Here is a 12,962-nt window from a genome sequence, read left to right on the forward strand (position 1 = left end):
GGGCTCTCCTCATTAACCCGGTCACACGGGCTGATAAGCCGGGGAGGGGGGAGGGCGGAGCTGAGCCCCCACAAGGGGGTGCGGGGCGGGGGGCGTCTCCAGGCTCTGCTAATTGGGGTTCTCTTCTCCTCTCGATGAGGCTCTGCTCTTCGTCTGAGCAGACAAGATAAGGAGGAAGCTCGGCTTCCCTAACGAGCCCGCCTGGCAGGGCCGCGTGGTCACTGGCAAGCCCCTGGCCTCTGCAGGAATCCTGTCGGGTTTTGGCTGTGGGATCGCTCTCCTCGGGAATCACGGACGAGCGGTCGCTGTTGCTGGGGAGCGGGACGCCACCCGGAGCCCCTCTGAGGGCCACTGGTGGAGGGCGGAGGCTGCCTCGAGCTGCCACGTCTCCCTCCTTCACCCAGAGAGATTTTCCTCCCATGGCTGACCCGTTTGCTCATCAGGATTGCAGAAGTGCTGGGCGCCAGGGACTCCCCAAGCCGCGGCTGCTCTCGGGCCGCAGGGGAAGCGCCGGCGCACGGGCAGAGCGCAAGCGAGGACATCAACCGGGCGCTCCTTTTGTGTCTTTTTTTGCCAGAAGGACGTGGGAAAACAAATCATGATTCATCAGCACCTGGTTTTTCTCAAAAATAGAAATAATACCCACCCCTCCCCGAAAATAAGCTTCACTCGGCGAATTTGTAAATTAAAGCAGGGAGATGCTTACTTCAAATTTTTAAAGGCCCCACACATCCGATAGTCCAAACCAAGAATAATATTTGGCGCGGATGCGGATTTTTCCCTCCTATCTGAGCATACAAAGTATTGTATGTTATATTGACATTCGGGCTAAATCTTTCCCTTATAAGGTGTTTGACATAAATAGCTTTTATTATGGAATTCTTCAACAGAAGGCGCACACACATTTCCTCAAGGTCCCAGCTGTTATTGTTATCCTTCGAGACGTGGAATTGGAATCCTAACTTCCAATATCAGGTTTTTAGCACAAACCCTATAAAATCTATCTTGTCAGAATGTGCCAGAACCTCGAGGCCCTGCTCGGCCGAACAAGCTACAGCTGGGGCTTCACCCTGACGGCAGAGGCCGACTCTGCGTGTGGGACGGAGGCAGCGAACCGGCCCCGGTTTTCGCCCGGCTGCCGGCCGGCTGGGGAAGGCGTGGGTTTAGATTAGCCGTGTCCTGCGCCGCCTGACGGGGTGACACGGGTCTGTAGGGCCGAGCCGGGGCCTGGAGATAGGGCCAGCCAGCAAGAATGCAGGGAATGTTTTTCTTCGGACCCTACCGAGGCGCACAGACCACGGGGATTCTGTCCGTGGTGACAGCCTTAACATTTGCCAGAGCCCTGGACGCCGCTACACAAATGGCATTGCCCACCCTGGAAGTGAGAAGGTAACGTTTATTTTTGTATTTTTTTCTCTCTCTCCCATATACAGACTGTAGAAAGACCACCAAGCGTGCGCCATTTTTTTTTTCCACCATGATGTACAATTCACATTTGTTAATCAAAAAAAGTGCCCGAGGTCATCCACCTAGACTTTTTTTTTTTTTTTCCTTCTTCTTCTTAAACAGGAAACGGGTTTCAGATGTTTATACGTTAAAAAGTAAGGCCACTAATCTGTTTAGCCATTTACCAGATCCTGGCGAACTCCCTCGTACATTTTAATGTTCAGACCCCATAGAATGACATTCATTTGATCCCTCCTGTTATTTAGAGTGGAAAACAAAATCTTTCGATAGTCACCTGCTTTTCTGGGATGGTTCCCGCAGAGGTAAAGCACACGAGTAAGCGAATCCGGGTGTTCGGCGGAATCGTGCTCCCGGGGTGTTGCTGTTGTGTCGTGCGTCTGAAAATCCAACATTCTCAGGCCGTTCTTTACAACGGACGGTGGTCACACGTATCTCCGTGCGTCCGTCCTCCTCGGATTCGGAACGGAGGTTCACAAACGCGCGCAGTTGGGAAGTCCACAGCAAGGGCATACAAGTCCTTCCAAACGTCAGAGCTCACTCTTAGAATCCGCAGGCTATTTTCCACGGTGCTTCTCAAGATTAGGCCGTGAACGGTCACGGAGAAAAACCATTTTGCTCGGGAGTCCGTGATCACTTGAAAGGACTTCGGCCTGACGTTTAGCAATCAAGGTTTTTGTTTTATTGCTGGAATTTTTTCTCTTGCCCTGGGGCTGATAATTTCAAACGGCCGCGCTGCTGGGGAATGCGTCCCTGTTTAGTGTGGCAAGTCAGTGATATTTTTCTATGGTGGGAGGTTTATGTATTCATAAACCAGGAGACAGCAGCACGAGCGGGGGAGGTTTGAATGCTTTTTTAGTGAATTTGTTAGTATTCAAAGCCCTGGTTGAAAAGACAGTTTTAAACATGGACTCGGAAGGAATCCTATCATTTGCTGACCCTGGGTCTCCCGGCCCCCACTCCCTACCCGCCTGTGTCTGACCAAATGCTTTACGTCTGCAGACTGTGCGAGGTGGCAAGCGATGGCTTTGGAGAGAGAAACGCTAGACTGGAATGAACTCTTAAAAGAGCTCACTAGTTTCTGGATGGGTAAGAAAGGTATTTTCAAAAATTAAAACACAAAGACTCATTCTCAGTTCCCTTACTGGTATGCTCCCCTACCCTCACCCCACTATTATTTATTGTTAATATTTGACATGAATATCATTAATATTCATTTGATGCGAATACAGTTCATATTCACCATGTTATAGAATATATATATTGATAAGATATTCTACGATGCCAAAGTATAGTTGTTTTCTTTTTCATCAAACTTACAGAGGTCTGATGTCCAAGGTCCTTTAAGTGGAGTTTGGATGGATATGATTAACACAATTGAAAATATGTGACTTTGGGCAACTGAAAAAACCATTTTGATTTCCTGGGGCACGTTTTAACTCAGTGTTCAGAGGACACAAGGCTGCCCTGGGACAGGTGTTCGGCACCCCCAGCGCAAACACGGTGACAGACGGCGACAGTGTCCCCTGCACTGGACATGAGCAAGAGTAATAGCAAGTGGTCCTCTTGAGTGAGAAGCTTCTGTTGAGCGGGTCCGGCCAAGCGTCAGCACCGCCGCTGAGGCTGGTCCACGCGGAACAAATCCCACCTACCCCAGGCTCCCTCTCCAGGACGTGTCTGCCGCACCCGAGCCTGAGGACCCCGAGTCTTGCCCATGGACAGTCCTGCTTCAGGAGCCCTTTGCAACGCAGCAGGGTGCTGGGGGAGCAGAGAGGAAGCCCGGCAGAGCATCTGTGCACTCCTGAACGGCCAAGGAGTGAGCAGACAGAGGGAATTAGTCTGAGGAGGGGGCAGACTCGGGCCGGGGAATTTCCCGTGTGGGGCAGGATGTGGGGCGTCGGGCTGGCACTTCCTCCTGTGTGAAAATCGTAGGACACGAACCACTCTGGCCCAGCACCTTTTTTTTTTTTTTTTTTTTTTTTTTCCTCTTAACCATCTCTCCTGGTCCTGGACTATTAAGAACAGAAAAAAATGCCTAAGTCTGCAAATCCCGAGCAATCGCCGTGTCAGCTCGGAGCCGAGATGTTTCCCAAACGAACACCTGGGCGGTGTAAATCAGCACAGCGGTAAACACTTCAGGCCTGGCAGGCCGTGGGCTGGCGGGGCGGCACCCTCCCACCCGGCGGGCTCCATAAACCAGGCTCTGGCCCGCCACCATAAATGACCCTCTTGCCCGGGGAGCAGAGCCCCTGCGACCAGGCCACGCAGATAAGGGATGGCCCTCGCCGCTGTCCAGCTTACCCTGGGCGGCCGTCTGGAGTAGCTGCCAGAGGTCTGTGTCCTTGTGAATGCTTCGTGACACCTAGAGAGGTGACCGGGACCCGTGGCTTCAAGGTGGCTGTTTTTGAAGGCGCCCACGCAAAGATAAAACCTAAAAAGGAGAAGAAAAGAAAAGGCTTTATTTTTTAGACACTGGTGATAAAATCTTCACAGGAGCAGTGACAGTAACCAGAAGACCTGCACGGAGTGTCCCCAAAGTTAGCAGAAACCAAAGTGTCATTCCCAACTTGAGAACATAGTGAATTAAGACATTAAACGACTCTGTTTCTGCACGCCATCCTAGCCTCTTGCACGCCTAATGGGGGAGCGTGTGTTTCGTGCAAGCGATTGTCACAAAAAACCCCGAATGGGGGAAGGCAGACGGCGAAACGCGCCTGAAAAAGATCACCTCCTTGGGAATTTCTTTAGATTCCGATGCTCTTCTTAAAAAGGAGAAATCTCTCCTTATAATTATCTGATTAGGAGAAGTCTTTGAAATGACATTTTCTGCCTTCAGCCAGCCAGATGGGAGGACAAGCGACATAGACTTTATCAGTGCGGCCTCCGGTTCAGGCTTTTTACAGCGTTCCACCCGCAGCGCCGAGTAGAGAAAGGGAGGGAACCCGAGAGCAGTTTCCCTGCCTCTGGGATCGACCTTGCACCAAAGAAAAATAACCCGGAGAAATTAGTCTGCAGCCAGGAACGAAGCCGGGATCGAATGGTTGCTGATCGGAGCAAATATTTAGACGGGATAAGTCAACTCGAGCATTATTAAATAAAGCTTGTTTAATATGTCTCGAACAGAAAATGTCTTTTGAGGAGCGTTTTAAACGTGGTCTTGGAGAGCCGCTGGGGCACGTCTCGCGCTTCAGTGGGGGCACACGGGATCTTTCCTACGGCAGAAACGTCGGCGATTTCCCTTCACAAAGCGTTTTCCCCCCGTGGCATAAAATGAAAGCAGTGACGTTTTTAGGTAGCTCGTCAACACTGTTAACACAGTCAATAGGAGAAAACTGGCCCCTGGTTTCAAGTTTATTCATCCAGCGGAACGCAGCCCGGCCGCCTGGGTGACAAGGGTGACAGGGGTGACGGGCGGCAAGCCGAGGGCCTGCGTGTGTGTGGGGGGGGTGACGGTTTCCCAGCTCAGTGCAGTGGGGCAGCAGCGGACCCGCGCTCTCACCAAACCTAAAACCACTCTCTAATGGGTTTTACAATATTTACATTTTCTATTTTATTTATAGGATGCCAGATGTCTACATTCAAATGAAAAAAAAAAATCACTGGGGATATAAAGTCCCACCCCTCCCCACATCTGCTCGCTCATGAGACGTGTGTGTCCCTGCTGCGGCGTACCTGCGTGCGCTCGCCACCTCGGACCGGGCCTGGGGTCTCTGCAGCGGGTCGGGAGGGGAGATGGGGCGTCTGCTCCCACCGTCTGTGCGGCCATGGGCGTGTCTTTAATTCCGGGCCACATTTCCTCCTGCTGTAAACAGCGAGGGGGCTGGGAACCTGCGGAGGCTCGTCCCGGCTCGGCTCGGGGATTCTTTGCACGTTTCCGCGACCACCCTCTGTCTGGCTCCTGGCCCTCTCCCGGCCCTCCTCCCGAGTGTCCGGGAAGCAGCTCACAGCTGGGCCGAGAAGGGCCCGCCGGGCCCACCCCGTGCCGCGGCGTACGTGAGTGCTCGGGTGCGTGAGCTACCACGTCTTTCTTCTTCGTCCTGAAAGCGAGCCTCTTACTCACTCTACCGTTTCCATCGCCAACCGACTTGACCCACACAGTGGACAGGGGACCCGCCACCCACAGCCCCCGTCTGATTTATCAGCCTGAAACGTCGCTACACATCCTCTCAGGCAGTTCGAGACCCTGCAGATTTCCTTTGTAAAACCTGATCTCTCCCGGGGCCCTGGCTCGGGAAATTTTATTCCCTGTCCCAACGCAGACAGATGAGCGGTGTGCCTTCCAGCTCAGACCCAAGGCCCGTGCAGCCACCCTGGGCTGCAGTGTGGGAACGGAAGCTCCGCGACAGGAGAGTGTGGAGTGGCGGCCCTGAGGGCCGTCCTTCGTTCCTGGGCAGGTGTCGCTGCCCCCTTCTTGGCAGACACCGCTGATGCCCGTGCATGCTGGCCCGGGGGACGGGGGCCCTGGCGATGGCCTCCCAGCAGGACAGCAGGCAGCCCAACAGCAACCCCTGTGCTGAGCTTTCTGGGTCCTCATCAGGCCACAGGGTTCGGGACAGCTGGAAACGCTGGCAGGGAGGTGCTCAGAGTGTGGTCTGAACCCCAGGTGGACAGGCAGTGGCCCAGGGGACTGAGGCCAGAGTTGGAGCAATGCTGCTCTAGAAAAGCCTTGTGTGCCACGCCGGTTGGTCAGTGAGAGCGACTAGGAAGCCTGGCTATCCGTCCCAGCCTGGGGCCACAGCCCTGCCCCTCTCCAGCAGCCGTGTGGGAAGCCCGGAGGTCGGGAGGGGCAGGAACCAGGAGACTGGGTGTGTGTCCTTCCCAGGACGCAGGGAAGAGAACCAGGGAAGGGGTGACAGGCGGGTAGGGAGGGAGAAGAACACGGTAGGGTAGGGATGAGTGGGGGGGAGAAAGGGAGGCTCTGCTAGCAGCTGGGCTGGAGCCCCGAGGGGAGGGGCTGGCGAGGAAGGGGCAGGATGGACCCCGCATCACCCTCCCCTTCACGGTCTGGCCTCTCGGTCAGCTGGCCGGAGCTTGTCTCTGGCTGTTCCCACCCGAAGCCTCCCAGCCCCCTGCCTGGTGAGGGTCCCTTGGGTTCCCTAGAAAGCATGGACAGCGCAGATATCTGGTGCCACAGCAGAGACTGGGGAGACGCGCGTGCTTCTTACCAGCCCCGGGGCAGTTCCATGGACAGCCGGGGACCGAGACCCCCTGCCTGGACCCTAAACTTCTGAGGCAGGCTTCTTGTGTGAGCTGCCCTGCCTGACTGCAGACAGCGGAGGCTTTGCTCTTCTTTTTTTTTTTTTTTTTTTAAAGATTTTATTTATTTATTTGACAGAGAGAAATCACAAGTAGATGGAGAGGCAGGCAGAGAGAGAGAGAGGGAAGCAGGCTCCCGGCCGAGCAGAGAGCCCGATGCGGGACTCGATCCCAGGACCCTGAGATCATGACCTGAGCTGAAGGCAGCGGCTTAACCCACTGAGCCACCCAGGCGCCCGGCTTTGCTCTTCTTAACCGCACCCCGGAGACGCCCCGTCGGGGGGACCAGCCTGGGCCCAGGGGCTGCAGCAGCCGGAGGATCCCCGACGCAGCCCGGGCTGTGCGTGGCAGGGAAGCAGAGACACACGCACCAGGGAGATCCTGTCCCAGACGCCTGCTTCTGGGGCTGCGGGCAGTGAGCGTGCCCTCGATAACACACACGCCCAACTCCCAGCCCAGGGCCTCGCCGTCCACGCTGGGGAAACAAAGATGCTCTGAGCCCAGGAGGGGACTTCCACAGAGCTCCCTCCTGTCCCCATGTAGCTTTTTTTCCTCCTCGGTAAATGTAGCATAACACAAAACAAAAAGCACAAACTTTTAAAATTTTCTAAGAAGAAACTGCAAATCTTGGTGGACTGGAGCCTCCACGCCTGTTACGTGTCCTCGGTGACTCTGGTGCCCCGCTGGCCCCCTCGCTTTCTGGCGAAGCGCAAGCCTCTGTAAGGAGCGCGGACCGGCAGAGAGCATCTAGCAATCCAGGCGCTGTCTGGGGAGCGTCACAGGGCCTCACGCGTGCCCTCTGGCAACCACCCTGTGGGGCCGACGTTCCTTCTGTGCCCATTCTGCAGATGGGATAAGTGAGGTGCGGGTGGCCTCCCTGCAGCACAAGGATAGCACGTGCCAGAGCTGGGGTGGGAACCCGGGGGGCTCGGCTCCCCCGTCGGCAGTCCAGGGAGGAGAGGCTGGCACTGGGGAGCTGGAAGATGTCATGTTTTCTCGCCCAACCTCTTAGTGTCAAAACAGCGGCCCGGCCAGCTCTGCTGCTCTCCGTGGGGCGCTCCTGCTTCTGAGGGCCTCCGTTCGCTGCCCCACAAAGGGGGCTCAGCTGGGGTGGTCCCGCAGGTGTGCCGCCCGCCCGGAGCCCCCACCTTCCAGACACAGGCACGGCCGGCCACTTTCCTCCTCCGTCTCTTCTCCCGTGGGGATGGTGACAAGCTGGGGTCTGTTTGTTCTCAGGGAAGAGAAGAACCCTTTCTGGAAATACCAAACCTCTCTTCGCCGAGACAAAGCTCGGGGCTTGAGACAGGAAGAAAGTGGGGCAGGCTTGGGAAGCAAGCAGGAGTGCCGGCTGACCGGCAGACCCTCCGCTGCCCTGACCCAGCTCCAGCCTCTCAGTGACGGGGAGCCACACGCTGCCCCCAGCTCCGCCGAGATGTGGGCATCTCGAAATCACAGCGGTGGTCGGAGGGCAGGGTGCCGCAGTGCTGCTCTGGGGGGGCTGTGGTTTCTGCAGAACCAGGCCCCTCCCCAGCCAAACCCCCACAGCCTCGGAGCCCAGGAGCCATGCCCCCTCTGCCTGGGCCCAAGAGCCTCCCCCTCGCCCTCTGAGCTCCGCCGGCCCCGCCGTCTAGGCTGTGAATGGGTCTAGTCCTGCCTCTGAAGTAGGGCTGTGAGGATTATGTAAGGCGATGACCCATGCTCCTGAAGGGCCAGCTCAGAGCCTTCCAGAACCTTCCACAGAGCAACAATAAGAAACAAACAGCACAAGTTGGGTACCGACCAAAGAAGGTAGGGGGAACACCTCGGACGCATTTTTCGGATACGAATCCCAGGGCACAGAGTGGAGCTGACATTTGAGCCCAGGGGTCTGGTGGAAGGGCAGCCAGCCTCCCTCCGCGGCCCCACCACACACCTGACAGATGGCAGCCGTTACTCTTATTATTTTGGCGGGGGGGGTGGATAATCTTTTGTTTCTTAAAAAACGTTTTATTTGGAGATGACTGTAGATGCCATGCACTGGTAAGGAATGACCTGGGACGATCCCTGGACCTTCCCCCCAGTTTCCTCCGCTGGGGACATCCGGCATAGCTGCAGCGTGACGTCACAGCCAGGATATGACATCGGCACGCCCACAGCGTCAGGCAGGCCCAACAGCAGCCAGCTTCCTGGGGGCGCTAGGTGTGCGCTCAGACCCCGTCCACGCGGGACCCCCCCGCCCTCCCTTCCTTTTACTGAACGTGACCAGACACTTGTGTATCTGATGTTCACACCCCCCTGCCCCCTGTGGTGTTCACCCCCCACCGCCCCCCGGGAGACGCAGGTTCCGTGAGGTCGCAGGTTTGTCGATGGGTTTGCTACTGTTTCCCCCGCACCGAGAATAGCACTTGTCACTTGCGGCTTTAGTACTTATCTTTCAATGGGTGGATGAACGCACGATGTTTTCTCACAGAGCCAGACAACCTTTCTGAGCTCCCTTAATAAAAAATCTGTAAAATGGGCTGAACACTCCCGACTGGTGAGGTGTGATGAGGACCCGGCCACATAAGGCATGTCGTGTGTCTGGCCCTCGGCGTCAGCAGGGTCTTGGCCCGGGAAGTCGAGCTGTGTATCCTCCCACACCCAGGAAACTCCCCCTGCGCCCCTGGCCTGTGTCGCTGTCCTCCAGGGCCTCTGGGGTTTGTCAGGCCCCGGAAAGGGCCTGCGATCTTTCAGCAGTCAGAGCATCGCTAATCAGAGGTGTGCGGCCCTTGAAGGAGGCGGGCCTTCTGGAGGGCGGCATGTGCGTCTCAAGTACCTGCGTGAAGTCTGCTAATTCTGCTCACTCAGAACAATAAACAGCTTAACACCCGCCCTCGTTCTGGGCCCTGGGGCCCCGGGACCCTGCTGGGATCCAGGGACAACCGGCATTTCCTCGACTCCATGGGGATGAGCCCCTGCTTAGCACCAGGTCTGTAACCCAGTCCGGACCTACCACCCCAGGGCTCTCCGCAACCCACACCGCCCCCCACCCCGCGGTGTCAAAGCTCCACAGGGATCCCGTAGCAGCAACAATGTAACATGCCTAATCCTAGATACTTCTGCTAGTCCCCGTCCGCCTGTATGGTTCCAAACTGGCAGGGATTTGAAAACCAGCATGTTTCTTCCTATTGCAAAATAAGTATCTTATGTGCATTATAAAAGGAAACATTCCTTACAGAAAGCTTTTACTAATGGGGAAATGGACACATGGAAAGACTAATTTATTGCTATCCAGAACCCGGCTGTGTAGGGATTAGCTGCTTTACCCGTTTTGTTATATTTTCTCGCTGTCTCTCCTTCTCTATGTATATATATAAAACACAGTTAGAATTATTATATAATTTTAGATCTAATTTTTTCATTAGCATTTTTTTAAAAGACTTTATTTACTTGAGAGCGAGCGAGCATGAGCGGGGGGAGAGCAGAGGGAGAAGCAGGCTCCCCGCTGAGCAGAGAGCCCGCCCGACACAATGCGGGGCTCCAACCCGTGACCCCAAGATTATGACCCAAGCTGAAGGCAGACGCTTAGCTGCCACTTATCACCACTTTCTCATGAAATGTTTCCATCTCTTTAAATATTATTTGGGAACATGTATATTTTAAGTTAAAAGAATCGAATCCTGTAGCCAATGATGAGGAAGATGCTTCTGCCAGTGTGGACAGAGAAGCCAGGACAGGACATCGTGGGGATATCGGAACCCCAGCCCGTCCCCTCCTGGCTGGCACGAGGGCTGCTCCTGGAGATGCCCCTTCCGGCACGAGGATGTGGAGGAGAATCCTCGGACGATCCTGTGGGCCTGCCTGTGTGTTCCCTCAGTAAGCTCCGGGTGGAGGAGTGACGGCTCCGCGGGTGTGGACACTTCTAAGCTCCCATGTATACACTGACGAATCGCCGGGAGAGGCTGTAAATTCTGTGACCTGTCCATCAGCTGTGCACACAAACGCCTGTTACCCTTTGTCGACACTGGGCGTTAAGAGCTCTCCCCTCTGTTGTGTGTTTTATTCTGCTTCGCTGATCCAAGGAGCAAGGATGTGAAGTCAGCCCTGTGGCTCTGACACAGCCGGCTTCACTCCTAACACCTTCATCCCCACCCGGGCCCTGAAGGGAGCTCCAAACTCAGCAGCCAGAGCACAGGGAGAGCTCTGGCTGGGTGTGAGGAAAACGGAGAAGCTCCCAGTCCGTGTAAGCACCCCACTCCCTCTGCAGAGCTGAGTGGGGACGGGGGCGCCTCTCCGGGCAGCTATCCGTCTTGGCTGCCTGCAGGGAATTCGCTCTCCGAGAGGCCTACCCAGGAACTGGGAGCTGGAGGAAGGGGCACAGAGCCTTCTCATGAGACTGTCGCTGGGGAAAATGGTTTGCAAACTCTCCCCCTGCGGCTGAAGCTGGAGATAAGGAGCCTGCCCCTATGAAAGAGCAAATGGTCCCAGTTGAGAACCTTCTGAAGCCCGTGGTGGGGGTTGGGGGGTGGGACCCTTGGCTTCAGCGGGCTGGTGTCTCATGAGGCCGGGGGGGGGTGCTCCTGGGGCCGGCGCCCCAGTGCCTGACCGAGCTGCCTGTCACTGCGGATTCCTCCGCCGCGATGACACGGGGCTTTGGGGCATCGGGAAGAAGGGACAAGGGGCTCACGCTGTGTGCGAAACCCGAGAACAACGCAAGTGTCTGGCAGGTGGTGCTGAGCCCTCCTGCCGCATTCCCAGGGCCGGTGCCCTCACCCAGGACCTGCCTGTCTTCTATTCTGCGGGCACCAGCTTGACTTTCCTTACATGGAGGAGAAAGCAGCGCGGAAGTGAGCCACGGAAAGGGTACAAACCCGTGGCACTGAGCACACTCACTGCGCTGTGAACATCTTTGTCCTCCCCAGAGAAACCCGACCCAGCCGTCGGCACTCCCCACGCCCCGTAGCCAGCCCAGGGACCACGCGTCTGCCCTCTGGCTCATTTATAACCTGCCCATTCCGGACCCTGCACGTCAGCGGAATCCTACCCGATGCGCACCTGTGAGCTTGCCCGGCCCAAGGGCTGCCAGCCATGCGCCTGTCCGTGCCCCCTTTCACGGCTCAGCAACATCCGGCCGTGTGCATGGGCCCTGCTCTGTCTCCCAGTCACCTGATGATGGACACTTGGACCGTTTGCAGCTCTGGCTGTCGTGAACAGTGTGGCAAGGGACATTCTTGTACATGACTCTGCTTAGGGGCCTGTTTTCAAACTTTGGGGTACGAGGCCAGAAGTGGGATTGCCGGATCTCCCGGTGACTCTAGGTTTAACCTTCGGAGGAGCTGCAGGTCGGTTCCCCTGGCAGGTGCCCCGTGGTGGTGGCTACCAGTAGCGCAGGCGGGTCCCGACCCCTCCAGCTCAGGCTGACCCTCACCACATCTTCCCAGAGGCGTGTCCTGCCCTCCCCATCTATGACAGAACAATCCCAGCAACGGCGGGGCCTCCTCCTGCGTGGTCACCCGGCCCGCGGTCTACCTGAGACCCCTTTCACGTTCTGATGCCACCGTTCCCTGACTCCCTCTCCACCTCTCCGGCCTCAACTTCTTCCTTGAGAAAACGGGGCGGCTGGAGCTGGTCGAGGGGCTGCTTGGAGCCCAGCCGGGCACGCGGTGGGGTCACAGGAACACAGCTGGGGGGCCCCATGGGAAGGCACGCAGGGTGCTGTCAGATGCTCCTAGGGGGACCACGAGCCTGTGTCGACTTCACAGCTCACTCTGTTGCTATACGTAATGCAAAACGGACGATTAGAGTCACAGCTAAGGAAGACAGGCAAGCGCTTCTGATCCGTGAAGACATTCCTGGGGCGGGTGGATGGGAACCAGGCGGGTTCTGGTGTCGCAGTGGTAGAGAGGGTGGTGTGTCCGGGGGCAACCCCCGCTCCAAACCAGTGACTGTTAGGAGAGACGGGACGCACCAGCTCTGTGACCCGGAGGGCCTTGTGTGCAGCCCTTCATCGACCCAATCAAGGCAGTGATTTACAGAGAAAAGGCCTTTTGGGGGCCACCTCTGGCACCGAGGTCTGGGGACTTAGGGGACAAAGCCAGCATCCATCTTCAGCTGTGATATGTTCCTGTCAACAGTCACTCTAATGCAAACAGGACCCAACAGGACAGTGTGGCAGCCTCCCCTCTACGCCACAGAGCCCTGTTCTTCTTGGGTAGTAAAGGGGAGGGGAGAGCTGCAAGGGGGCAAGACAGGGGCAGGGGGTGGGCAGGGCTGCAGGGCAGGGG

General features: G+C 56.5%; 1 long non-coding RNA gene across 3 annotated transcripts in view; it reads right to left on the minus strand.

The window, feature by feature from the left end:
• The window catches only part of LOC132005167 (uncharacterized), a 412,778-nt gene that overhangs the window by 163,190 nt on the left and 236,626 nt on the right, over window positions 1–12,962 (minus strand). For 2 of the 3 annotated variants that reach the window (XR_009400748.1, XR_009400749.1), the window contains exon 3: window positions 1,742–3,895. This is a non-coding gene — a long non-coding RNA (uncharacterized LOC132005167). Of the gene's footprint in view, window positions 1–1,741; window positions 3,896–5,136; window positions 5,439–12,962 lie in introns of those variants that run through there. The other variant, XR_009400750.1, reaches the window with a different exon arrangement.

This window comes from Mustela nigripes, chromosome 17 (genome assembly GCF_022355385.1).
Source record: "Mustela nigripes isolate SB6536 chromosome 17, MUSNIG.SB6536, whole genome shotgun sequence".
NCBI lineage: Eukaryota > Metazoa > Chordata > Mammalia > Carnivora > Mustelidae > Mustela > Mustela nigripes.